Source organism: Falco punctatus (assembly GCF_963210335.1).
Source record: "Falco punctatus genome assembly, chromosome: 7".
In the NCBI taxonomy this organism is placed as follows: domain Eukaryota; kingdom Metazoa; phylum Chordata; class Aves; order Falconiformes; family Falconidae; genus Falco; species Falco punctatus.
The window spans coordinates 36,272,307-36,297,265 of record NC_137587.1 but is presented as its reverse complement, the minus strand read 5'-3'; the positions used below and the strand labels follow the sequence as shown (position 1 = coordinate 36,297,265).

Below are 24,959 nucleotides of genomic sequence, written 5' to 3'. Positions count from 1 at the left end.
AGCTGAGGGCAAGCGGCGGGGCGGCTGGAGTTCCCTACAGCGCCCCGGGCCTCCGGCGGCATCTCCCTCAGCCGGGTGGCGCCCCGTAGGAAGCGGCCGCCCCTGCAGTCCCCCGAGCCTGAGCTGCCTCCCGGAGCCCGCTCCCGAGTGAGGGGGACGGGCTCCGCCGCTGGGGATGCAGGGAAAGGTGGGACCGCCGGGCGGGGTCCGGGAGACGGTCGCTGGAGAGCGGCAAGTGTTTTAAGGAAGAAAAAAAATAAACCCGTGCAAGGGCATAGCTGAAGCATGCTGGCCCTCTCGTACAAATCCGGTGTGGCCATCATCAGTTTGAGGACTTCAATATATGCTTGCAGTATATGGATAAGGAAAAGGTGAGCTTTGCATAGTTGCAGCCTGGTTTTATAGCAGTATCTTTATTCCTTGTTTATTTTTAAAAGCCTGGGTGCAGGTGCGCTTTTTTTCACAATGCCCACCTAGAGCAGAGGTTATTTTTTTCCCCAAACAAATCGCTTTTTAATCTTTCAAAGCCAGAATGCAAAAATCGGAACAATCCTCTTGGGGGGGGAAAAGGAGTAAGGTGCATATACTTCTCCTGGAAAATTTACAAACATGGCCAGATTAAGCCCCAAATTGCTGTTAGCTGAGGAAAAAGCACGGGGATACTAATAATTATAATAGTGCCAAGACATAAAGCATTTAAGTTGGACATTCTTTTCAAGCCATAATTGTGCTGTGCTACTAAAGGACAGAAAAAATTCCAGCCTGAAAAATACGAGCATAAAAGTGAAACTGATCTCTCTTACTTCCTTATCCAAGTTTATCAAAACCAGCATGAGCAGGCAGCTGTGCTCTCATTTTTAGGAACTGGGATTTCTAATAACCACTTGTGTCTCATGTGATGGTATCTAACATCAGCTTACATCCATTATATTTGAACACTTTGCTTTTGCTGTGGTGAAAGGACAGAAACTTTCCCTTTTCCAGGCACTGCAAAGAAGACTACTGACTATGGAGAGCTGCTTCCTCTTGCTTTAGTCCTCTTGCTTTCCTACTTCTTAAGTGCTAGAAAACAAATTATGTCTGCCTCTTATCCTTTCCCTAATCTTCTCTAGTTTGAGGATTTAGAAACAAAGTACAGTTATCACCATCGTGCTTCTGAGCCAGTCATGAATGAGTTACTACTAATAAACGAGACTTCTGACCAACAGAAAAATACAGATTTTGAACAATGTAAGAGACAGTAAGGGAAAGAAGTCACCTCCATCTGTAGTCTGGAGTTTGATCTGTGTATGAAGGGGTTTGTACAGCTGAGGCTAAATGAGGGCTTCCAGTTCTTTGATACGTTTCGGTTTCATAGAAACTTAAACTACTTTTAATTCCCAGCCGTTATGCTCCTGTCTCCCTCCTCTGCACTGGTGCTGATACTGTGCAGCTCCATAAACCAGTTCACAGAATTGATCAGGTTGAAAACTCACCACCCAAAGTGATGTGTTGTTTGGTGGGTTTTTTTTTCCCCTTGAACTGGCGCACCACCACCTGCTTCTGTAAACACTAGCATTGGCTGAAGGAAGGGGGTGGAAATATGTGGCGGGGGCGGGATGTGACCTCAACAGCCTAGATTTAGATCAGTTTAAGCAGCTTAATGAGTTTCTCATTGGCTCTTGGCCTCCTTTGTGCTTGCTAGTGCTCGTAGTTTTTCCAAATAATGGAAAAACTCTGTCAGCATCGTTACCCAAGTACATCTGAATAGCAGCAGTGAAAATTGTCTGTCCTTATTTTGCTGTTGGTTGGGAAACATTGAATCAATATGTCAGACCGAATACACATTCAAAAGATGGCACTGACTCAGTTAACATTTAGGAGGTTTTCTTTGTGACCACAGATGTAGAAACTCTTGCGAAAACTTGACTCCCCCTCACCTCACTTGCTGGGGAGTCTTATTCACCAGTAACAGAAAGCAATTGTGTTTCTCAAGGCCTGCTGTATTATATGAAATAATCAGTGGGTGGAGGTGATTTGCAAGAAAAATAGTTCCATCTGTATACTCTAGTGTCTTCACAAAATATGAGAATAAGACAACTGACTTCCATCTTCATGTGGTGCTAAGACGAAATCTTATTTTTGCTACAGTGGTATGTCACTGAAAGCCTAATTATACTGCTACAGAGTAGGATTATGTAAATAAGGTGATGTAATATGAGCGTGAATAGGACTATATTAATATTTGCATTAACATATGAACATGTCTCATGCAAACTAGATGATTTCAAAAACCAGAACAGATTCAGGCTGATTAGGCTATCTCTGTAATTAAAATAGCAAAAACTAATGCATGTAGCATAGCTACCAATTTGCGGTTTTTACTGTATTGATTAAATTGTCTAAACTTGCAAAAGTTGGATCACCAAATAATTTCAAGTCTTGTGTAAAACGCCTGGATAATATTTAATAGCTTGAAACTGGGCCACATGTCCACTGTGCCACTGAAAAGGGAATATTTACAGTTAGTCCTTTCCAGCTGTATTGAATATTCTTTTTTTTCTCTTTTTTTTAAAATCCCTTTAAACAGTGGTTGAGCAGTCACACTCTGGCCTGAATTTATTGAATAGATCACAGTCACTGTGATAGGGATAACGTCTTCCATCCCCAGCTGTATGATTTTACTGCTTTCCATGCACTCTCTCTAGTTTAATTAGGTGATATGCTTGTTTAACTTGTGAAAATAGCAGAAAACTAACTGAGCAGGGAAGACAATGAGACCTTTTGCTAGCAAGCTGTTAACTTGGCTCAAGTGAAGCTGTGCAACTGTGCTTGTGGACAAGGTTTGAGAAGCCAGTGAACTGTCATCATCATACATAATTGTCAAACATTGGCAGCCTGTTTCTCAAAACACTTTTTATTGACTAAAGCAGATCTCTTCTGTTTTCTGGCACTCTTGTGTCAGATGTAAAGAGAGAACTGAAAACTGAAGCACCACTGGCAGTAAAGAGGCTGGAATAGATGGGTTGAGATTTAAGAATTTTTTCCATGCTTGTGCATGCCAAACTACTAGTTAAGGTAACTTTCCTGTCAGGATTAGTGAAACTGCCGGATTATGTCTGAAGAAACTGAGGGAATAAACTGCTTCATCAGCCCCTGCAATAGACTCTGCTTCTATGCAACCTAGCATCAAAAGCTGCAAAGCCAGTATATTCAACTTCACAAAAAACCTTAAACATCTTTCAGAGACCTTCTCCGCTACCATGGATTTATTCTGCCTATCCTGAATTACATTAAAGAATTCTTGGGCTGTTCTCAAGCTAAAATGTGAGGCTTTAATTTTCCTCAGTTCTTTTAATATCCCTGCGTGCTGGACACCCTGCTGTCATGATCTGCTGTGTTGTAAAGGTTACAAAAAATTTTATTCAAAACTGTATTTAATTCAGACTCTTTTGAAGTGATGAGTAACATGTCAAATTTTAGAACTTACGTGCATGTAAACAACATGATATTTCAGCCCTGTGTGTGACCACAAAGTTACAAATGGTGATTATTGGCATCACTTAACACAGACCCAGAGGTACACGTTCAGAACCACAATCATACATACATGTAGTAGTGTCAGTATTGGATACCTTCTAGCTGTAATATCTAAATCTCAGCTTTAAGAATTTTCAGTGACTATGTGAAAGCATTGCATTGAAATACAGATGTTTCAGTTTTGTCTGTTCTTCAACCTTTTCATTCTTTCTTGCCTCTTAAGTTTAAAAAATTGGTAAGATTTTATTTTTAATTTAGCGAATAACATCAGTTATTTAGGCAATTATAGCATTATAGAAAATGTTTGCTAGGAGTTTTCACTTCTGTTAAAAATTCAGGACTCTCCTTCCTTCAGGTAAGTACTGAAAGCTCATGTTACATCCCCTTTTCAGTAAGCTCCTACAGGCTTATCGGCAAAGCCAGATGTCAGCTTACTTATGAGTCTTCTATTGGGGAGCAGCAAGAGTGGAGCTGCTCCATAAGAGAGAAAGAACTGGGAGTGGAGAGTGGCTGCAGCAAAGGCAGGGCCTTTCTGGGCAGGGTACCATCCCAGTGGGGTCAGCATGGTGATAGTCACGAGTCTGAGACCAGGCAGGATAACAAGTCAGGGGTCCGTCCAAGAAGTCCAATCAGGAACAACAGGAAACAGGGCCAAAGACCAGAATAGAGACAAGACTATCCATAATGCAAGTCCAGGCTTACAGGAGACAAGCCCAGAGAGAGGACTACTTATAACATAGGTGTAATGTTCATCCAGGAGACCAGAGCTAGAGACAAGACTACCTCCCATGTATGCCTGAGGACCATTTAGGAAGCTCAGTCAGGAAGTCATGCTGGAAGGAGACTGGGCTGGATACAGATATAACTCTGACAAAGCCGGCCAGGTTTGGGTGCTCAAGCCAGAGCTTAAATGGAGCCCCTGGACCAGTTGGAAATGTTTTCACATATGACTGGTAACTGGCCCAGTATTAGATGTTGTCAGTAGCTACTGTCCATATTCATTAGCACATTGATTCTGGATTTCGGTTTAGGCCAGCTTAATTTCAAAATGAGCATGAAAAACAGAAATGATGAGCATGGAGAACTCACACAATGTTACTGAGGCATTGTACTGGTTTTGACTGGGATAGAGTTACATTTCCTCATAGTAGCTTGTATGGGGCTAGCTATGTTTTGGATTTGTGATGAAAACAATGTTAATAACAAGGATGTCTTAGTTATTGTTGAGCAGTGTTTGCACAACCTCAAGGCATTTTCTGCTCCTCACGCTAACCCGTCAGCAAGTAGGTTGGGGGTGCACAAGAAGCTGAGAGGGGAGATATCTGGGACAGCTGACCCCAATGGACCAAAGGGGTATTCCATACCACGTGATGTCATGCTCAGCAATAAAACTGGATAGAGGGGTGGCGAGGGTGGTGAGGGCTGCCATTGCTTGGGGACTGGCTGGGCATTGTTTGTTGTTTGTTTTTTTTTTTAATTATTATTAAACTGTCATTATCTGAACCTATGAAATTTCACAGTTTTACCTTTTCAGTTCTCTCCACTATCCCACTGGGGGTGAGTGAGCAGCTGTGTGGTTCTTAGCTGCCTACTGGAGTTAAACCACAACAGGCATCATTACTGATATTCAATAATGTTCTGGACAAGTAATATATAACAAAAATATCTAATAACATCTAATGATAGCTAAAACATTTTACATGTTTGTGGCCAGAGTTTGCACAGTGCTTATTAAGTATTAAAATGACCTACATGTAGGAATTCAAATGATGGTCAAAGTAAAAGACAGGCTATTAAGCCAGATGAGCCATTTGTTTTATCTGGAATGCCAGTTCCTATCAAAGTGCACTTGTGTGCTGGTACACAAATTCCATAGAGATGGGAATTACAAAAATAATAACATTAAAACATTTTGTGCAAATCACTTGATGTTCTTCTGCCTCAGTGAAACAAATAAAAAGATCAAAAAAGCAAGATTTTCCTGCATGTCATATAGTTGAATCTTTCCAGGAAAATAAACTCAAAGAGGTGCAACTCTGCTGGTAACATATGTGAAATTAGGATGTCTGTTTTTATGTTTCCACTGTTTTTTGTGGGCTTACTTTTCGTATTTACAATGAGAGAGACTTTAAAATATAATACTATAATCTGTTTAAAATGTATTGGATGTGCCCAGTATTCAGAGGGTATAAGGGACAAGTTTATTTTTGATTGTTCACCTCTCTTTTGTATACAATTTGAGTGTTATTACGGTGTGTTTTGGTGCAATTTTTAGCAGTCTTTGTTGATTACAGTTTTTGCTGCATTAAGTGCAATGTTCCTATTCATATACTACCATTCCCTCTTCCCACGTGATACCAAAGGGAAGATTAATTTTGTATCAGATGAGTGAGACTAGTAACAAAAAGGTGACTGCAGCTAAGTCTCCTACATTTTCTTTTTTATCTTACTTAAGTTGGTATTTATAGAACGAATGAAGAGATCCAATTAACTGTACCTCCTGTTGATGCCATACAAGATTTTCTCTTTCAACACTTCATACTTTTTTCTGCCTTTTTTAGGATTTGTCATAGCTAATATAGCTATGTATTTTTATCTCAGTGTGGGAAGAGTTGAAAGACATACTCGGAAGGCATACTCAGGACTTAACCCTGCAAGTACCATAAGTTTGTAGATGCGTGAGGATCTGCTTCCGAGTATGCTAGGAAGTGGCCACCTTCTCAGATGATGCATCCACTGGATTTCTGATCTGCTTCAGGAGCAATCCCTGCTTCCTGGTCAGAACGTAAGGAGTAGCTTCCATCAACACAGCTTTTGACATGCTCCCCCGAGGGCTGCCTGCCTGCGTCTATGCTGTGCGGTGTTCAGAGCGACCTCATAGTCTTCTGCAGGCCTTTCCTCAGCCTTGTACATACGCAGCACAAATACCACTCCTCTGCTGTGCTCACCCAGTGATCGTGCCAGTTCTTACTGTGTACCTTAAGATGGATAAAGTTTGTTTTTAGTTATCGTTGCCTGGGACTCTACTGCAATCCCTCAGCATCGAGCTGCCCTACCACGTCTCTTTCGGTGGTCAGGGTGTTTCCTGCAGTCAGGGTTCCCCTTTCTTCAAGAGCTGTGATAGTCTGGAATCCTCTGCCACACTGACTTCCTCTGCCACCTTGAAGTCTATCTTTGCACAGGAGACATCTGAACAATTTAAACAATTCTTTAGTAATGAATACCCTTTTTTTGTTTGTCCAAGATAAGCAGTATGATGCAAGCATTGGTTTTTTTATCTGCTTCTTTTATCTGCTGCTATGACATGTTACCAGAGAGGCATGTTACAGGGGCATGCTAGGTAAAAGGCTTGCAAGGATGATGTTGGAGGATTGGACCAAGTGGAGGGAGACTTTGTACTCAAACCATTTCCTAGAGCTATCTAGCTTTATCTAGCTACTGAATGGCTTCTAGGTTTTGTCTGAGAGGAAGCCTTGTTATTTTGCTTCAAAGGAATAATCAAGCGTGCGCAGACAGGGTGAATGCTAATGAAGAGGGCTTTGGAGCAAAACAGGTGATGATTCAAACTGATGGTATAGATGCACTCAGAATCTCCTTATGTGTTATCTTGGGAGCCTTGGTCTGTAATTCAGCTGTAGATTCTACTGGATGGCAAAAATCCCGAGGCCATCATTCTAGGTTGAGTTTTTCAACATAAGAGTCATAAGAATTTGTCAACTTCAGCAAACCAGAATATTTTTGTTTAGTCACATTTTAGAAGGTGTCAGCTCCATTTTTACTGAAGGTTTTTAAAAAAACAGATACCCTAAAAGAATTTAGACTAAGCAATTAAACATTGGCAAAGTTTATAAGCATTTCAAACTAGAACCTTATAATAGGAAGTGTTAGGCAAACTTAACTACAGATTTCTCTTCCATCTGTATTTATATCGTGCTGTGTACTAACTGTCTGGTATGCCTGTACAGACTTTGCCCCAAAGTTAACTTTGTCTGCATCTTGCATTCAGTATTTATTTTAAAAATTCTGCATAGGTATGAGCTGTATATCATTTCATTATATCATTTCTTAGGCATATTAGGATTTTTTTGGAACACCAGGCAGGTGAATAAAAGTACTGAGAGAAAATACATGGGAAGACAATTACTAGGAAGTCAAAACCCAAGGCCTTTGACACAGATTTTTTGCCTGCATGCCTTCCGCAGAAGCATGATGCATAATTGTTATACTTGATACATTCCTTTCGAAAAGAGGTTCAGGGTTTTTTTAACTTTATGCTCTTCTTTTGCTGTCCACAGTTTTTTCCTATCCATGAAAATGCCATTTATTGACGTGAGCAGAGCTGATTACTCACAGCTGTTCTTACAGATTTTAATTTCCACAAAACAGTTCGTGTCTCCAGCATGCTGTATGTCTCTGCTTTTGCTTTTATTGCTATCCTACATGTTTCTTTCCAATTTTATCAGAAGACTCTCTGTTCATATGTTTCTTGGCTGTTTAGAGAAATATTCCATATACATGTAACATTGATTAAGGAATCAATTGTGAGAGCTGTTTTTCCCTTCCTTTCACAGGGGCTGCCAAGATAATTTTGTGGGCAGCCTTTTGCCTATCTTGTGTTGTTTAATCTATAGAATAAATGCCCAGATTACTTCCTGGACTCCTTTATTTTTGTTTCAGAGAAAAAATTAGCAGACATTTGATCTAAAGTTAACTGCTTTTCAATATACATTGAAATGGAAAATCTCTGTTATTAGCATATAAAAGAAGCAGATTGGCAACTGCCTGTCCATAATCTCCATGGCACTTTAAGGCCTCTTTCATATATGTAAAGAGGATAATGATAATAAGGTAAATAAAGTATGTAAATAAATGAGACAAGGTATGTATTTCCCCATCCCTGGAAACATTCAAGGTCAGGTTGGAAGGGGCTCTGAGCAACCTGATCTAGTTGAAAATGTCTCTGCATAACGCAGGGGGACTAGGTGAACTTTAAATGTCCCTTCCCATGCAAACCATTCAATGCTTCTATGCAAGATATATAAATAAAAGATTCTTTACATATATTTATGTAGAAATCCTACTCCTCACCCCAAGTTAAGTGGATTTTTGCAACTTACTTTACTAAGTTAAATTTGAATTTTAGTTCTGCTAAATATCTTAAGGCATTTTAATATTTATCTAAAATGTTACAAATGAGATGAGCTAATAGCTAATCTTTTAAGACTGGTGTTTGTTTTTGATTATTTTTTTTTAATTTACTTGTATTATGTAACCAACCAGAGGTTTTAACTCTGGACTGAAGTATCATGGCATTGTATGTGAAATGCTGGTAAGGAAATGTCCTTTTCACAGAAAGGTCTGGTTTTGCTATATACTTCCCTAACAGTATGCTTCATAAATAGTATTATTCAATTAAATGCTAGATCAGCTAAATGCATAAGTTGTAGGCTTGAAGCCAGAATGAGAGGAAAATGATCAAAAGCTGTATGATTAAAAAGAAGATTCACTATGTATACATTACTTATGAGATGCAAAGGCTCAGTAGTCATTCAAGCTTTGACTGTACATTTCCAGGCTGCTCAGCTGTATATGGGTCCTAGTGTCATTTGAGGTTGATCATTTATGATGTTGACCATTGCGTTCCTGCGTGCTGTTTGCTGCAGAAGCTGGTATGCTATATACAGCTACCTAACAGGCTGTTGTTGTCTTGAGTAAACCTTGAATATGTGTGGTACAGCAGGTACATTCACGAGTCTCTGAGCCAACTTTTTGGTTGTTCTGTAAATGTTACAGAGGAAGTAGATTTTTGAGAAGTGGTAAGTTTATTTGCTTTGTGTTTAAAAGGTCTTTTTATAGTCTAACATTAATTGCTACTGATAAACACTGATGGCTAACAAAAATATCTTAGAAAAAGCCCAGGGGAACACTGTGTGAACTCAGCAAAGGACAGGAGTTTGGAAGATCTGGATTCTATTCTTAATTTGACCACTGATTTGCAGTGTGATTTTGGCAAGTTAGTCTCTGTGTTTCTGTTTCTTTTTCATATCTTTTATATCTCTTGTCTATCTTCACTGCAATTTGTCTCTACAATGCCTAGAATAAAGAGGGAGGCAATCTTGGCTGTGATTCTAAGAACAGTGATTACAAATATTAAATACAAAGTTCCAGTCATTCTATTGAAGTATGATTGTAATGGGATTGTATAGGTATAAAGTGATAGAGATTTGTTACATGTTCAGCCATATCTAACCTAAAGGGTTGAATCCTGTCTTTAAGATCTGTCTGCACGTTCTTCACTGAGCTGAGAGAAGTTAGACTTGAAGATAATGTCCATGGATACCAAGGAAATAAGATAGTTGTATTTATAACAATTCTGATTCAACAGCTCAATGACCTAGAGCTAAATGTCTTCAGCTCTTTTCCACATACATTCCCTTTCATGCCTAATACATTTTCCAAAAAAACTCATTAAAAACACTTTCATATGATACTGACCTTATGTTTGAAAACAACTGATTAATTATTTCTCAGATGAGTATTGCTAGGCTTTGTCCAAATATACCCTGATAGTATTTTTCTTTTGAAAGGAAAAATGCTTCTATATTATGACCAATTTTTCTGTCAGATTCCAGGTGATATAGGCAGCCTTTGCATCTGGTTTGAAACCCTACTAATTTCAGTTGGGTTCCATGAAAACGTAAGTGTCATTCTGTTCAGTAAACATGAAAAAACCCTATAATAAATTAAATTCTCATGGAGACCACTGAACATGGCAAGTTTTATTGCAAAAGGTAGCTGCCAGCCTTCTCTAGGCTTCCTGCAAAAGGGAGTTACAATCACTTGATTTTTATCAATTTATTAATGCTTTTTTGACAATACAGATACTTTGTATCACTACTGAAAATTCTTGTTTCTTGCGTGTACAAAAGAACATGTCCTTCATGCCGAGCTTTGTGAAAGCAATAGTCTGTCTCATTACATTGTTTTTTCCTTTCATCTCAGGTTGATTCTCTTCTCTTTGTTTTTTGGTTTTTGTTGGTTTTTTTTTTTGTTTAAAAGTTAATTTAGTCATTATAAAAATACCTAATAGACACCGATGGAAACCAACCACTGAACAAATGTAATATGGGTAGTAAATCCATTGTCCCACTTGCATCTGGGTTTCAAACTTGTTTTGAAGGGCTGAACCTTTAGACATGAAAGGATAACCAAGTCTTCTGGCCTACTCAATTCTGAGTTTGAAAACAGCATGCCAGCTTTGTTAACCAGATTGCACAAGAAAAGCTAGACTAAACCTGTTATTACATATTGGCTATTGAATACCTGTCAAATAGTTACGATCACCATGAGGCAGATCTGGAGAGATGCTTTCAGATGAAAAGCAGTGTATCCCATTACCAGTCACTTGAGCCTTTCAGTGTCCATCTGCTGATTTGAGAAGAAAACATTGTTAATAATGTATTCACTGATTGTGCTCTGGCTTTTATGTTGCTATTAGTTCTTCCAGCATGAGCTATCTCAACATTATCTAGCTTCTGAGCTCTAACGTCTCCTTAGTAGCCATGGCAAATTGCTTGGTATTTTCTGGTTTAGGGAATAAAAAGAAGTAAAATGTGTGATGTGACATTAAAATTGATCCATAGGTATGAGGTTACATGCTTAAGAATCTATACTACATTAATATATTGTATCACTGCTTCAAAATACTATTACAAAAGAGGGAGTCTGAGCAAAAAAAGTAGCTTCTATCATAATTTATTACAACTAACACAATGACACTAATGTAGCTGATAATATAAATCACTTAATACTATGAAATGAGTGAGATACTGTTTTGGGTTTAGGGGAGCTGAATGCTGCTATAAATTGGTGCAGCTCTATCAATGTCAGTGGAAATGTCAATGCCAGAAAAATGGCCAAAAATATTTAGAGAATTTTGTTTGGTTTGGACAGTGTTTTAACATTTTTGATTAACAGTTCCACCAGGCACAGTAAAATTATTGCATTAGAACTTAAGCCATTCAAACCCATAATTTACAGTCTTATCATTTAGGGGAGATGTTTGGGGTTTTTTTAAATTACTGAACAATATGTCCTGAAAAGTGGTCTGAATTAAAGCCTGCAGACAAAACAAGACAGTTTTTACTGTTAAGTTCTTACTGTCTCTGAAAGTCTCACTCTTTCGAAGTACTGATCTTTTTTTTTTCCTTAGAATGGGAAGTTTGTATACACTGGGAAAATAATTATGAACCTGGGAGAAAATGGCATGCAGTCCTTGATCCAAGGCATTTGCAAAATAAAAGTTCTTTTTAATTTATGGTTTTAATTTTTTTTTAAATATAAGATAGTATGGCTGGCCAAAACACCCAAAGGCTTGGCTGTTTATCTCTGGTACAGATCTCCGCAGTTTTCATGCCTTTGTGGCTTCAAGATTGTATTACTGCAGTACGCAGGGACCGAGGAGCTATAGCTATGGCAACCAACCTGATAGGTAGCTGACAGTATGAATTACAGAATCTCTAAGGATTTGCTGCAGACTGGCCTCCCTGATGGTCTGACTGCTCTTTTTTTCTTTTTTTTTCTTTTTTTTCTGACCTTCAGGACCAGGACCAGCATCAAGGCCTTGTATGTTCTAGTATTCATCCTTCTGTAAGAAACTTTAAAGAGTTTGTACCGATAAACAGGTACAGATGGATCTTAAACTGGTTTAGGAGGGAATTTTTTTGTAGTGATATTTATTGTAAATCTTAAGCGAGTCAAACTGTGTCTCATTTTTATCAGTATCAGTATTGCTGCATCTACTGTAGCACTTTTACCAACAGAACTAGCTCATTCAGAAAGGTTTTTTACGCTATCCTGACTAACTTAGTGGTTTAAGTAAATCCTGAAGCCAATCTCAATCTCAGACATGCCCTTTGTATTAAAGATGAGGTGGGGAATAAGCTAGGATATGAAACGTTCTTGGTTTTATTCCTTACGTTATGTGAAGAGTGTCTGAATTAGGAAAGCTAGTTGCAGCCCTGACATTAAAAATCCAGGTCCTCCATAGCTGCTGGCAATTGGAGTACGTTTCATAGCAGTATCACAAAGGTGAGACTGAAAGGTGAAATACAGGACAAAATAATTTGCATTCTTGCTTTTCTTAATACCTCTTCAACTTGCTGATTAAATTGTAGGAAAAATTCAACTCATACACCTGGTTAATATGTGGGTAGTCGTGCTTCAGAACCTGAAATCAGTTTCAGGTCTCCTCACACACACAAAAAGACAGAAAGAAAAAAAAGGAAAAAAAAAGCCTCAATGCTAATTAAAATATTTCATAGATCAGAGTTTAATGTCTCTGTTGACAATGTATTTGTACTTCTTTTTATGAAAGCTGTTGGCCATTTCTGTAAAGATCATCTGCCAATAGTTATCTATTCACTGTTGCTTAATAATGTACATTTAAAAACAAAACTGAACGTGCCTGTACAGTTATGCCTTCAGCCAAGTATCTTGTTAGTGCAGATATAATAATATTATGCAGTAATAATAATAACAGTGATTTAATTGTACCATCCAGGGCACATGTTCTGATATTACAACAGCTATTTAATTGCATATAAAGGTTTCAAAGAAAATGAAATTTGTAAGAAAATGAGAAATACAACTTGGAACAAGTTTCAACAGTCATAGGAAAAAAAAGCCTTATCTGAATGAAACAATTCATGGTATAGAAGATCTGATAGATTTTATGGATTTCTTTAGTGTGTAGAGATCATATGCAGAATTTTATTGCTTAAATATCATCTGCAAACAGTAAACTATTCTTAACATGCTGCAAAAATCTACTAAAACAAGAGTAAGATGCTTTTACAAAACCAATGACAGTAAGGTGATTTTATCTCCGCAAACCTAAGGCATAAAGAAGGAGTTCGCAGGGAAAAATCCCTGTACAATGTTGTTGGAATTTGCTGGGTTCAAAATTACTCAGATTCACTTCATTTTAAAATAAGGTGACCTAATGAAGTTTAAGACAGTTATAAACCCAACTGAATTTAAATCACTGTATTTGGAAGACTCATGTAATGCTTCAGTTGTGGTGTGGCAAAGCTGGAGAATTTGATCTTTTTTTTTAGTAACTACTAGTTATTTTTTCTCGTGACTGCTTTCAGCGCTGTGAACAAATTTTCAGAAATTGTTACGAGAGTTCCCAAGGTTGAGTGTTGCCTGGTGTTATTGATGAACTGATAGTTAAGGAGAGATAAGAGAATTATTTACACATTGATCATTTACGTGGTGATCTGTGCACCAAAGCATAGAGGAAGTGTGCTAAGTGTATCTGTTTGTAACTAGAAGAAAAATCCAAGAAAGGTGACAGATTTTTTCTTAATTATTGATAGCTTTTGTATATACCTAGTTCAGATCCCGTTTCCTAAAAATGTCATATTATTATTACTAATAACACAAGTGAACCTGTTTGATGCAATACCATTTTCCCAGTTTTTACTGATTTTAGTAAGATTGTAAATAAGTAGAGATTTTTGTCTCGCACCAGTTTAGGATCATAAAAGAATTATAAATATATAGGGAAAGGTGAAGTATGCATGAAGAGATAATCCAGGATAACCTATAGCTCTTGTCATATTTATTTTTCTTTCCTAAATAATCTGACAAGCACATTTAAATTTACTGAAAAACCTTTGGTAAAGAAGGTTTTACAGTCTTCCTAGTAGGTCTGTAGCTTGGCTTCCCATCCACTGAAGAATTACTATAATGTATGTTCTAATTCTTCTCATTGTAAGATTTAATTAGTATCTCCTGTGCTTCTTCCAGTCCTTCTTCTAGTGGATACATTGAGCAGTAGACGATCATCTTTTAGTAACTACCTTTCATGTATCAAAAGAATTATCAAGTCCTGTACTCTTTCAGATTCCTCATCTCTCTCGTAGGTCTCATTTTCTAAGCCACTTTTAGTTTCCTTCTCTGGATGGAGCTTTTCTATGAATACTAACAATTGCTAAACCTATTGACTTTTTAAATGAAAGCAAAACAAAATAACGGAGTAAGTACACACGCTAATTATTGTCATGTTAGTAATATAAACATGTATGGTGAACACATAATAGACATTAAGGAAAAATGCCCTCTAGTTCTGAACAGTATAATGTTCAGTGTGTCAAGCATAGGTCTAAATGAATTGACTGTGATCCACTGTAGATGTCAGTTGCTGAAAACAAGTGTGTAAAATATGTTCTGCCCTTCTATTGAAAATGAATGCCCACATCATCACCAGACTAAATTTGGATTTTTATTTTTTTCTAGAAATTAGAATTCTTACTCTGAACATGGAGAAATTTACAGCTGTATTGCATCAGGCAGAGCTGCAGGGGATGGCTGGGACAGTTTCTCCTCCTTTCTTATTCCTGATGACAGCAACTTGCTATGGCTTTTTATTTGACACAGCATAGTTCTCAAACTTGTGCAAGTTTTTTTTTCTAAGTTTGGTCTGCATGTTTTAATTGAAGGCTTCATCTGGTTTATCTCTGCTTTGTCCAAGTGAAGGTGTAAGCAACGTATTACAGGAGTAAATTTCGTATTCCCTGTTATTGCCATTTGCCATAAGTGAGTATACCTGAGCTTGGCCTGATCTGGTTCCTAGTCCTCAGTAGACTGTCAGTCAGTTTTTGAGTCTGATACCTCTAATCCTCGCCAATAGCCTCACTTTTCATCGAGCAAATGAAATTATTTTAATACTGCAACAAAGTGGGAACTTTCTAAACCAATCAAAACAAAGACACTTTGAACAGCACAGAATCCCACAGACATTTCATGCAGATGTACGTTGCATCTTCTGAGAGGTAGGCTTCTTCAAGAACCCTTTTTAATATATGACGCCTGTCAGAAGGATCTATATCTGCTTTTGGAGTCGATATTTCTGTAATAAATTTTAAATTAAATAAAAAATGAATTGTTTCCATCTGTTTATTAATTAACTATATTAACTACAGCAGAAATTTATGGATTTTTTTAAACAGAGAAGCACTTTTTCTAGACTCTGATTACAAAACAGTTTTATTTGAAACAGCTTTGGTGCTACACATTGCCAGGGCAGTGTATTCTTGCACTTTGTCTGTTCTGAGCGCTACCTGTTTGATCACAGCGAGTCAGTTTAGAGAGCTAAAATGGCAGAAAATTCACTAAAGCATGTGCTGAAAGGATCAGTACAGAGCAAGGGAGAATGCAGGATGAGAGAGCAGAGATGTAGCAGCAAGTAGACCAGCTTAGGTTGCCATGATCTGCATCACATTTCACAGACATCTCAGAAATAAATCATGTTTCCAGCACAACTACAATAAAATTCACTTATCTGCTGCATGTCAGACCACTGCACAAGGGCTGTCTCCTTCCAAGAGATTCCCGGGTAGCACACTCTGCCTGAGTTAAATTCATTTTGCTTGCTCGAAAACAAATAGCGTACTAAATAGTTACTAAATACAAGCTAATAAGCAATTATGCCATGTGATTTTTATCTCTAATTTTTATTTTTAAAAAGGCTTCAGAGTTTGTCAGGAAAAAAATCCTTAACTGGGCTACAAATGTTCTTTTTCTTTTTTTCTTCTTCCTTTTTTTCCCTTCCCCCCCCCCCTCGCTTTAGAAAATAAGGAACTTGAACTTTACAGTAATTTCATGTCCTTAATGTGGGTGCACAGTAATATGACAACACTGCCCTCTAGTGGCAGTATGTGTTAACACAAGTCTCAACCTACATCAGTGTGAATTGGTCAATGGGTGTTGAAAAGAAGGTGTGTTGGCCACGTTATTATTTCTAAATTCAGTTTTGTTTTACATAACATAACAAGGAATAATTAACCAAATGCTGCATACAATGTTGTGATAATATAAGCTTCACCCACCAGCATCAGCTGCACTATGTATATTTTATGTGACTATAAACCAGAATATATATATGATTTCTTGTGATTTTCCAGACTGTCAAACATATGTAGCTGTATTCTGTACATGTAGTTTTATATCTGTATATGGTAGGTTTTTCATAGGTATGTCGTTTAACATGGTAGGATCACTAATTGGTTTTTAGTCTACTATTGAACTCTGGCATTAAAATCTAACCCTTATGGTGACAGTGTTTCTAGACACTGGTATCCACAAGCACATAAAATATCCTTAATGTCTTTTTTCAGTTTGAAATTTTAAAAATCCAGTTTATAGCTTAAGAGAAAATAAGGAAAGGCAAGATTTTGTGTAAGAAAATAAACTCTGACATTTCAATACATCAGTTTTTCAAACTTATCCACTAAAAAGGCTAGTCTACATTGAAGGTGTATTTGCTTACTGTGAAGACAGATGTTACAAAAAATTACATGGTTTCTCACTCGTCCTCTAAAAAACTTCCTGCTTTGGAAGTTTGAAAATTTAACCACCTGTGTAAAAAATCCTGTGAGGCTCATCTTTTTTTGGTGTTCTTTTGTTTTTGTTTTTTTTTTTTGTTTGTTTGTTTGTTTGTTCTTTTAATATTCTGACACGTTTTGGAGAAATTCTAACTAAATATTTCATGATGTGTTTTGGGAATAAAGAGGTTATGATGCTTCCCATTCATGCATGCCCCATATAAATCCAAGGTAAAGTGGAAGCAGGAAACAGAAGACCCAGTTAAAGACACATCTTTAGCTTTTTGTATGGAGTTATTTCTGCAAGTGATGAGCAGAACAGATGAGAATGAACGTGTTGATGCTCTATTGTTCTGATTTTACCTTCAAAGACCATTTGGCATACAGCCAGCTCACATGTATCAGGTGCAGTTAGAGGACTGCATAGCTAGCTTAACAATGCTTTCATTTCCCTTCTTCATACACAGACAGTTAGCAAGTATGTTTTAGGAGATGGGATTGCACCTTTTGAAAGTTACCACTTAATGCACCAAAAATACAGCCAGTGGATACTAAAGAAGTGTCATGGTTTAACCCTGGCCAGCAACCAAGCACTACGCAGCTGCTTGCTCGCTCCCCCCTCAGTGGGATGGGGGAGAAGATTGGAAGAGTGAAAGTGAGAGAACTGGTGGGTTGAGCTAAGGATGGTTTAATAGGTAAAGCAAAAGCTGCTCATGCAAGCAAAGCAAGGAATTCATTCACCACTTCCCATGGTCAGGCAGGTATTCAGCCATCTCCAGGAAAGCAGGGCTCCATCACACGTAACGGTTACGTGGGAAGACAAATGCCATAACACCGAATATCCTCTCTCCCTTCCTTCTTCTTTCCCCAGCTTATATGCTGAGCATGATACCATATGGTATGGAATATCCCTTTGGCTAGTTCACATCAGCTGCCCTGGCTGTGTCCCCTCCCAATTGCTCGTGCCCTTCCAGCCTTCTCGCTGGCAGGGCCTGGAAAACGAAAAAGTCTTTAAATTAGTACAAACACTACCCAGCAACAACCAAACCCATCATTGTGCCATCAACGTTGTTCTCACACTAAATCCAAAACACAGCACTGCACCAGCTACTAAGAAGAAAATTAACCCTATCCCAGCTGAAACCAGGACAAGAGGTTATATTGATGTTGGTACATACCATAGATTAATAAAATTAATTTTAATTTTTAAACTTATTTTAATTCACAAGTACATTTGTTGCTTTTGTGCAAAGTTATTTTTCTGATATCTGTACAAGAATTCAAGGTAAATATTTTCTTAATTTTCATGTGAATTGTCCTTAAAAACCAAAATCAAAAGTAAAACCATAAAAATGCAGTATTCTTTTTCCTAACATTCGATTTATACTGCAAGATACTTGTGTTACATTTTTTTTCCTCTGAGGTCTGCGCTTGGACCAAAAGAGATACTTGATCTGGACAGTTGATGTGCACAGTGAAAAGCCATTGTCTTGTGGTCTTTGTTCCACAATCCCCTCGAGCAGGGTTTGCTATAATGATATAAACTGTGGTGGAAAACTGCAATGTGAAAACATGAAATTTGCAACAACGTAATTGTAGCCAAAGAACGATAATTAGTCAAGAAACAATTCTCTTGAATAAGACAACAGCTATTTTTAAAGTGTCGATAAAAACTATTAGTAGTATAAGCAGTGCCCCCCTAAGGGTCAGATGTAAGTATGCAATGAGCTGTGTTATTTTAAAAATGTCATGTGAAGAGTTTAGATGTTATTACACTTGGAAGATGTTATGCAGGGGCTTCTAAGTTAGGGATGTTTGCTTCTGATTCATGAGTTTAACTCCAGTTCACATCGCTATCGACAAAAAATGGCAGATCATAGCACGGTGCCTCTTGAATCAATCATATGTTAATATAGCTAGAAGTTTACATTGCAGATTGGCTAACTATGGAAAACACCATCTGGCAATTTTATTGGCAGTGTTTGTTACTGAGGTTTGAATGGCCAGTGAATGCAGTTCACTAGGGCAGGTGTTCTTCAGCGTGAATAAGGGTGTCTTCTTGCCCTGAATAAGGCAGCAGCATCCTATTGCATTGGCTAAAAAATGGCACAGGCAAAACGTCTCTCTTTTTCTGGTAGTTGACTGAAAACATAAGAAAGAAAAATTCAGTATGTAACAGGGGGCAGAAGAAAAAAATATATTGAAGAGATTGACTTTGATATGTGGAGGCTGCTTTTTCACTACAATTTCACTTATGCCGGTGGGAAGTATGCCTTCTCTTTCTCCCTGCTGACACTATCCCATACATCTGGAAGCAATCACTCTTAAAAAGGGCCCTGACATCTTAAGTTAGAGAAAGCAGACCAACTGGATGTGTCAGAGCTATGACAACAAATCTGAAAATCTGTCTTCACTGATTTCAGTTACTGTCATGTTTGATTTGATGCAAAACTTGCAGTATCAGCTCGCTCTTAACGGGTATTACTGTCCGAGCTAAATACCTGGAAGGTATTAAGAAGTACTTTTTAATATAAATTGAACAGACAGATCATACAAGCATGTGCTGAGAAAATATTTGAGTTGAATAGGATGCATAAGAGCCTTAAAAATTTTAAAAAGTAAAGTACAGTGAAGTATAGCTATAAAGTAGTCTTTATAGTGTAGAATATATAGAGCAGAATCCTCTGATGAGTTAAACTCCTTGTCAGCTGATTAACCTTTCTGGAATAAAAGAGCCTTGTGATTTCCCATAATACAAAGTTAGAATAAAATTTGTGTACTAAGAAAAGCTAGAGAGAAGAAATTTTATAACTAAATACTGTATTTTATATGATGGTATATTTTTCATATTGATCCATTTGCTATGATTTTTTAAAATGAAACTGTTTTCAATGTACACGATCATGTAATTTGCAAGGAAAAAATACCACAAAATATTTTCACTTTGCAATATGTCCCTACATATAATATAAATTAGAATTTGACTTGTGAAAGGGATAGCTCCTCCTTGGATTCAACACAGACATACAGTACAGGCTGATATATTCTGGTGAAAAGTTTTCAAACCTTATATCAGGAAAAGAGAAGTCGACTGGTGATACTGAAAAAGAAGCTATGTCCCTATTTTTCGTTTTTTTAATAATATTGCATATTGTCAGTAGTATGAAATGACAAATCCACTAGTTTGTTACCAAGTAGAACAGAAGAACAGAACATGGCCACTTAAATAAAAAAAATATTTATTTTTTTATTTAATTAAATAAATTTAATTGGGTCTATGTAAGAGTAAGTACTCACAATCATTAAAAAAGAAAATCATTCATAATCTGGCTCTTGGAGCCATTTGCTATTAAATTTCATGCTTTATGTTTTAAATTGAGAACCTTTAGAAATGAGGGGGGAGTTGTTTCTTCAAGTTGCAAGTGACATGATTTCTAGGTCCACATTCCTTTCCTGGCTTTCTCTAATAAATACACCCTCAGCCCTCCCCCCCCACCCCCCACCCCTTTACCCCCCAAATTAAAAGAGTTAGAAATGTTTTGGTCAAAATATTGTGTAACAAAAATGCTATCAGGGAGAGGAGTCACACAGCTTTTCCAGTGAGTGCCTTTTACTGCTTTTAAGCAGCTCTCTCCTGGGAAAGAGTGCTACAAAAAATACCTGTAACAGAGTATGACAAGACTAAGTGCTTTAAGAATAATACGTATTAAGAATAATACGCATTTTGCATAAACCAAATAGTGCTGTAGTTTTATAATAGTGTAACATAATATTAGTTGTTAAATTTTCTGAGTAATTACGTCAGTCCCTGTTCTCTTCAGGACAGAATACCTATTCTTCATTGACATATCTTCAAAAAACAATAATTAAATCCTACATTCTTCTTTACGGCTTGAGAATATAAACGTGTATAGAGGAATTAGCAATGTTAGTCAAATGTTGTACTTTCAAAAATATTTAACTAAGTAATAATCTTATATGGTATGTGTTTGCTTGTTTAATTAGGTTCTAAAACAAACTCATTGCTACTAGTATTTTTTAATGAGATTTAAAAAAACCCCACAGGATTCTACAATCTAACCATTGTTTCATTAATTGTCTATTGTTTATAACATCACTTTTCTAAGTAATTTGCTACTCAAAAGAAATAAGTTAAGTATGTACTTTGAGAAACGTATCATGCAGGGAGTTTATTACTAACCATATTTCTTTTAAGGAATGAAGAACATGGCACTAATGTCATTCTGTCTGTTAATCACAACACTCCTCAGTTTCTTCATTACCTTCCAAAGTGTTTCCTATGCCTAGACCCACCCACTGTGAAATTATTTTACCCTCAGAAGTGTCTTAGACAATTTTCTTGCCAAATAAATGTTTTTAGCACCTTAAATTCTGTTCTTTAAAAGTATCAAAGAGGGTGAGCTACTAAGCCAAATTCCCCTCAGGATTTGAGAATGTGACTCCGTAATCTTGTGTAAAGAGGCATTAACGATATTAGTCACAGTACTCTGCTTTTTCCATATTCCTGACTAGTTCCTGATGTGGCCATTCTTGCAGAATTCTCATTAGCATTAACAGATTTATCAAGTAATTCCCCAAAAATACTGAGATTTGTAGAACAGTTCTCCTGTTACTTACAGAAACAGCATGATTTACTTTTATTTACTAATGCATGTGAGAGTTGCACAAAAACAACATTGGAATTGTGAATCAGCAATATAGTAGGGGATGCCTGGGTAGGGACCAAGGGGAGGATTTTAGGCATCTGGGTTTTAATACTGTAAATAACCAAATGTATTTGTAATCACTGCCTGTGTAAGAATTGCATGATAAAACCATTAAAACCATGATTCACAACATGTAATAATGCAGTAATTCTTGTAGCAAAGGACCAGTAGGGAGATACTTAGAACTTTCAGATTCTAAATTCAATTTTACACCAGCCCTTGCAACATTACAAAAAGGGTACCACTCGAACTCCTCACTCTAGTTACGATCCACATAAGGCAGTCCACCAGCTGGAATTGTTTTGTCCATGTTCTGTGCTTGCTTCCCAGTTTATAGAATTATAGAATGGTTTGAGTTGGAAGGGACCTTAAAGATCATCTAGTTACTAACTTAGACTGTAGGAACTGGTTATATTAGACCCCAGACAGATGGCAGTGATTTTTGTGATCAAGGAATTCTATCTAGAGAGAAGTATCCAGTCTTTTTTTGATGTTCAAGCAATGTAGCAAGAGAAGACTGGACCACAAAATGTGACCCCCAAAGTGTCTTACAGTAACTGTAAGAATGGAATATCTGTTCCATTCAGTTTCATCAGCAGAATAAAACACCTGAATAAGCAGTCCAAGCTCTGGTCCTTACTGTGCTTTCGTTACCCTTTCTTTCCTTGTTTTGTTATCTTTGTGAATTTTGAGTACATACAACTAGTCAGCAAGTGAAGAATTGGGTGGTTTTTGGATTATTAGTTACAACACCTGTTTTTCCTGTGAATATTGATATTTTAACTTCCCTTAATATTTATTTAACTGCTTAAAAATTTTATTAGTTTTAATCAGTTTAATATAATTTGAAGATGATGTAAATGCATAGGGTGGTTTTTGCCCCTCAATTGTCTCTTCATTGCTTGAATTCCTTACTGATTTCACTGAAACACAAAAAATTATTTCATGTCACGAGAAGAATTCTGAAAACTGAGTGGCATCAAGAATGAGGGAAGTTCTATGGATTATATAATATCTGCTTTTAAAATCGAGCCACCTAATAACCTTATGTATTCTGGGTATGTGTTCCTATAACTTATGTACACTATGGTTTTTGTTCCAGATCTAAGTAATTTTATTTTTATTTTCTTGTGATTGCTTTCAGATAATTTTTTGTGTGTTTGAGTACGAAAATAGCCTTTTGTTTGGAAACTGATTCTATTTAAATGCTGTAAATCTGGTTGACAGATATGCGACTCTTTTTTTGTGTGGTGTATATTAAAAAGTACTTTTTTATTGAGTTGGATCAGTAGTATGTTTTGAGATCAGAAATAGTGCAACAATATAAAATTTGAGAAGAGAGTGCTCAGCATTTTTAGGATTCGTATCACTGATTTATTGGAAGGAATGAGCTGTGGAGTATGTTAAAATGCAGTTCCTACGTAGGATAAGAACATTAATTTGTTGATTAAAAAGAACCATTAGACCATTTAGGCTTACTGTTTGCCTCAAAGGTACTGTTAGTTCCAAAGATCTATAATGATCATAAATAGTATCTGTCTTTTAAGTCTTTTTAAACAGATTGTAGAATTCTAGGTCTTAAAATGTACTTAAAAATAGAAAATGTTGTTGTAGTACAAAAGAGAGATTTTTGGGAAGGTAGTGCTTATACAGGATATTGCAACTCATCTATTTTAGTTCCTATTCTAGAGTGCATTTGATACAATGTACTGGAATACTGTAATATCATCCCACTTCTGTAAGGTATAATTTGGTGCACACATTATAACTTTTTCTGACAAGTTAATATAAAAATACATCCTGATTTATGAATGCATTAATACTAATGAAGCACTAGTTATAGGTTATAGTGTAAATATCAATAGTATGGGCTTGTTAAAATGTTCCATTTCTATGTTGATATGTGGGTAATGTTTTAATTTTCTCACTGAAAATCTATTTGGGGTTAAACCATGACAGCTAACAAACTACCTCATGAAACTTGTTAAATAAGGAGTCTGCAAGTTATATGCAGTATTTTTATTTATTTAGTGCCAATAATCTAAGAATGTGTAAGCACTTAACAAATATTAATAAAGTAAACACCTGAATATTCTGACAAGAATATTATATCTCTTTTATAGATGACTAACCAGAGGCCTGCAAAGGAGATGTGACTGTCAAACACTGCACGGAAGATCTGTTAAAGAAGTGGGGATGTGTTAACCTGAGTGGCAAATAATACAGTAGGTGTGTTCTTACCTGTCTCGTTGACCGCTTTCTTTCCGTAGCCGCTGATGGACTTGTAGAAAGACGTGAAATCTCAATACCTATTTCATTTACTTGGAAACAAAACACAAAGTGATTATACTCATGTAAACAGTAAAAAACTCAAAAGTTTTAAACAGCCTATGTCTTTGAAAATGGGGAAGACTTTTTCTTCCTTTTACTTGACTCCTTGGAATTAGGAATTTTCTGGTTAACAAGCCAGTAATGAAAAATACTTCTGCACTGCTGTTTCCACAATACAGATTCCAATTGGATAATCTTCCACCCCGACTCACTCTAAAACTGTATGGGAAATTTATTGATTACTACTTTAATAACAGATATTTTAAGGAAATAATAAGCTGAGTGTTTAGATAGTTAAATGCAGTATGATCTCTAAAGAATATAAACTCCAAAATATTTGAACTAATATTTTCAAGCATAGGTGCTAAAATGTGGTTCCTAAACATCCTTATAGACTCACAATCAATCAAATTGCTGACTGTCTTCCAAAAAGTTCAAGTTACTTTTATTTTGGAATCTAAATATGCATTTAGGAATGCAGCTTTCAGGCACTAATGGCCGATTTTCAGTAAATTTTAATAGTTTATTTGATGATCCATAAATGAAGTCCAGAAGGATCATGAATTTTCTAAGTCCTCATTACCACTAAATTTATAGAACTGCTGTATGTAAACTGTTGTGTTCTACTATGGTATCCGTGGACTTCTGGATATAGACATGCATCCTAAGTGTCAGAACAAGATCTAGCTGTATATCATTCCTGTTTTCCCATCGATCTAATGCTGTCATTTGTGTTGAATGGGAATCTAAAAATACAGGCAGAAAGTTTTCAGTTTGGACAGTTTTCCAGTCTGAACAAAGTCAGGGGAGCTGGATGACAAGGGTGAACTCTGCTCCACATTTTAAATAGAGATCTTACAGACTACAATAGAATAATATCTCAAGGAAAAATTAAGACTTTATTTACTGAATAAGTTTCCAATCGTGCACATTTTAGTGAAAATGTTATTGTCCTATTTTTCAGAATTATCTTAATTTCAAAAATTGATGA

The 24,959-nt window shown here is 36.7% G+C and overlaps 1 long non-coding RNA gene across 1 annotated transcript in view; it reads left to right on the top strand.

The window, feature by feature from the left end:
- Positions 1-229: 229 nt before the first annotated feature.
- LOC308066827 overlaps positions 230-24,959 on the top strand; it is a 52,353-nt gene continuing 27,623 nt past the window's right edge. Inside the window, exon 1 of the long non-coding RNA XR_013929336.1 lies at positions 230-23,866. This is a non-coding gene — a long non-coding RNA (uncharacterized lncRNA). The remainder of the gene's footprint in view (positions 23,867-24,959) is intronic.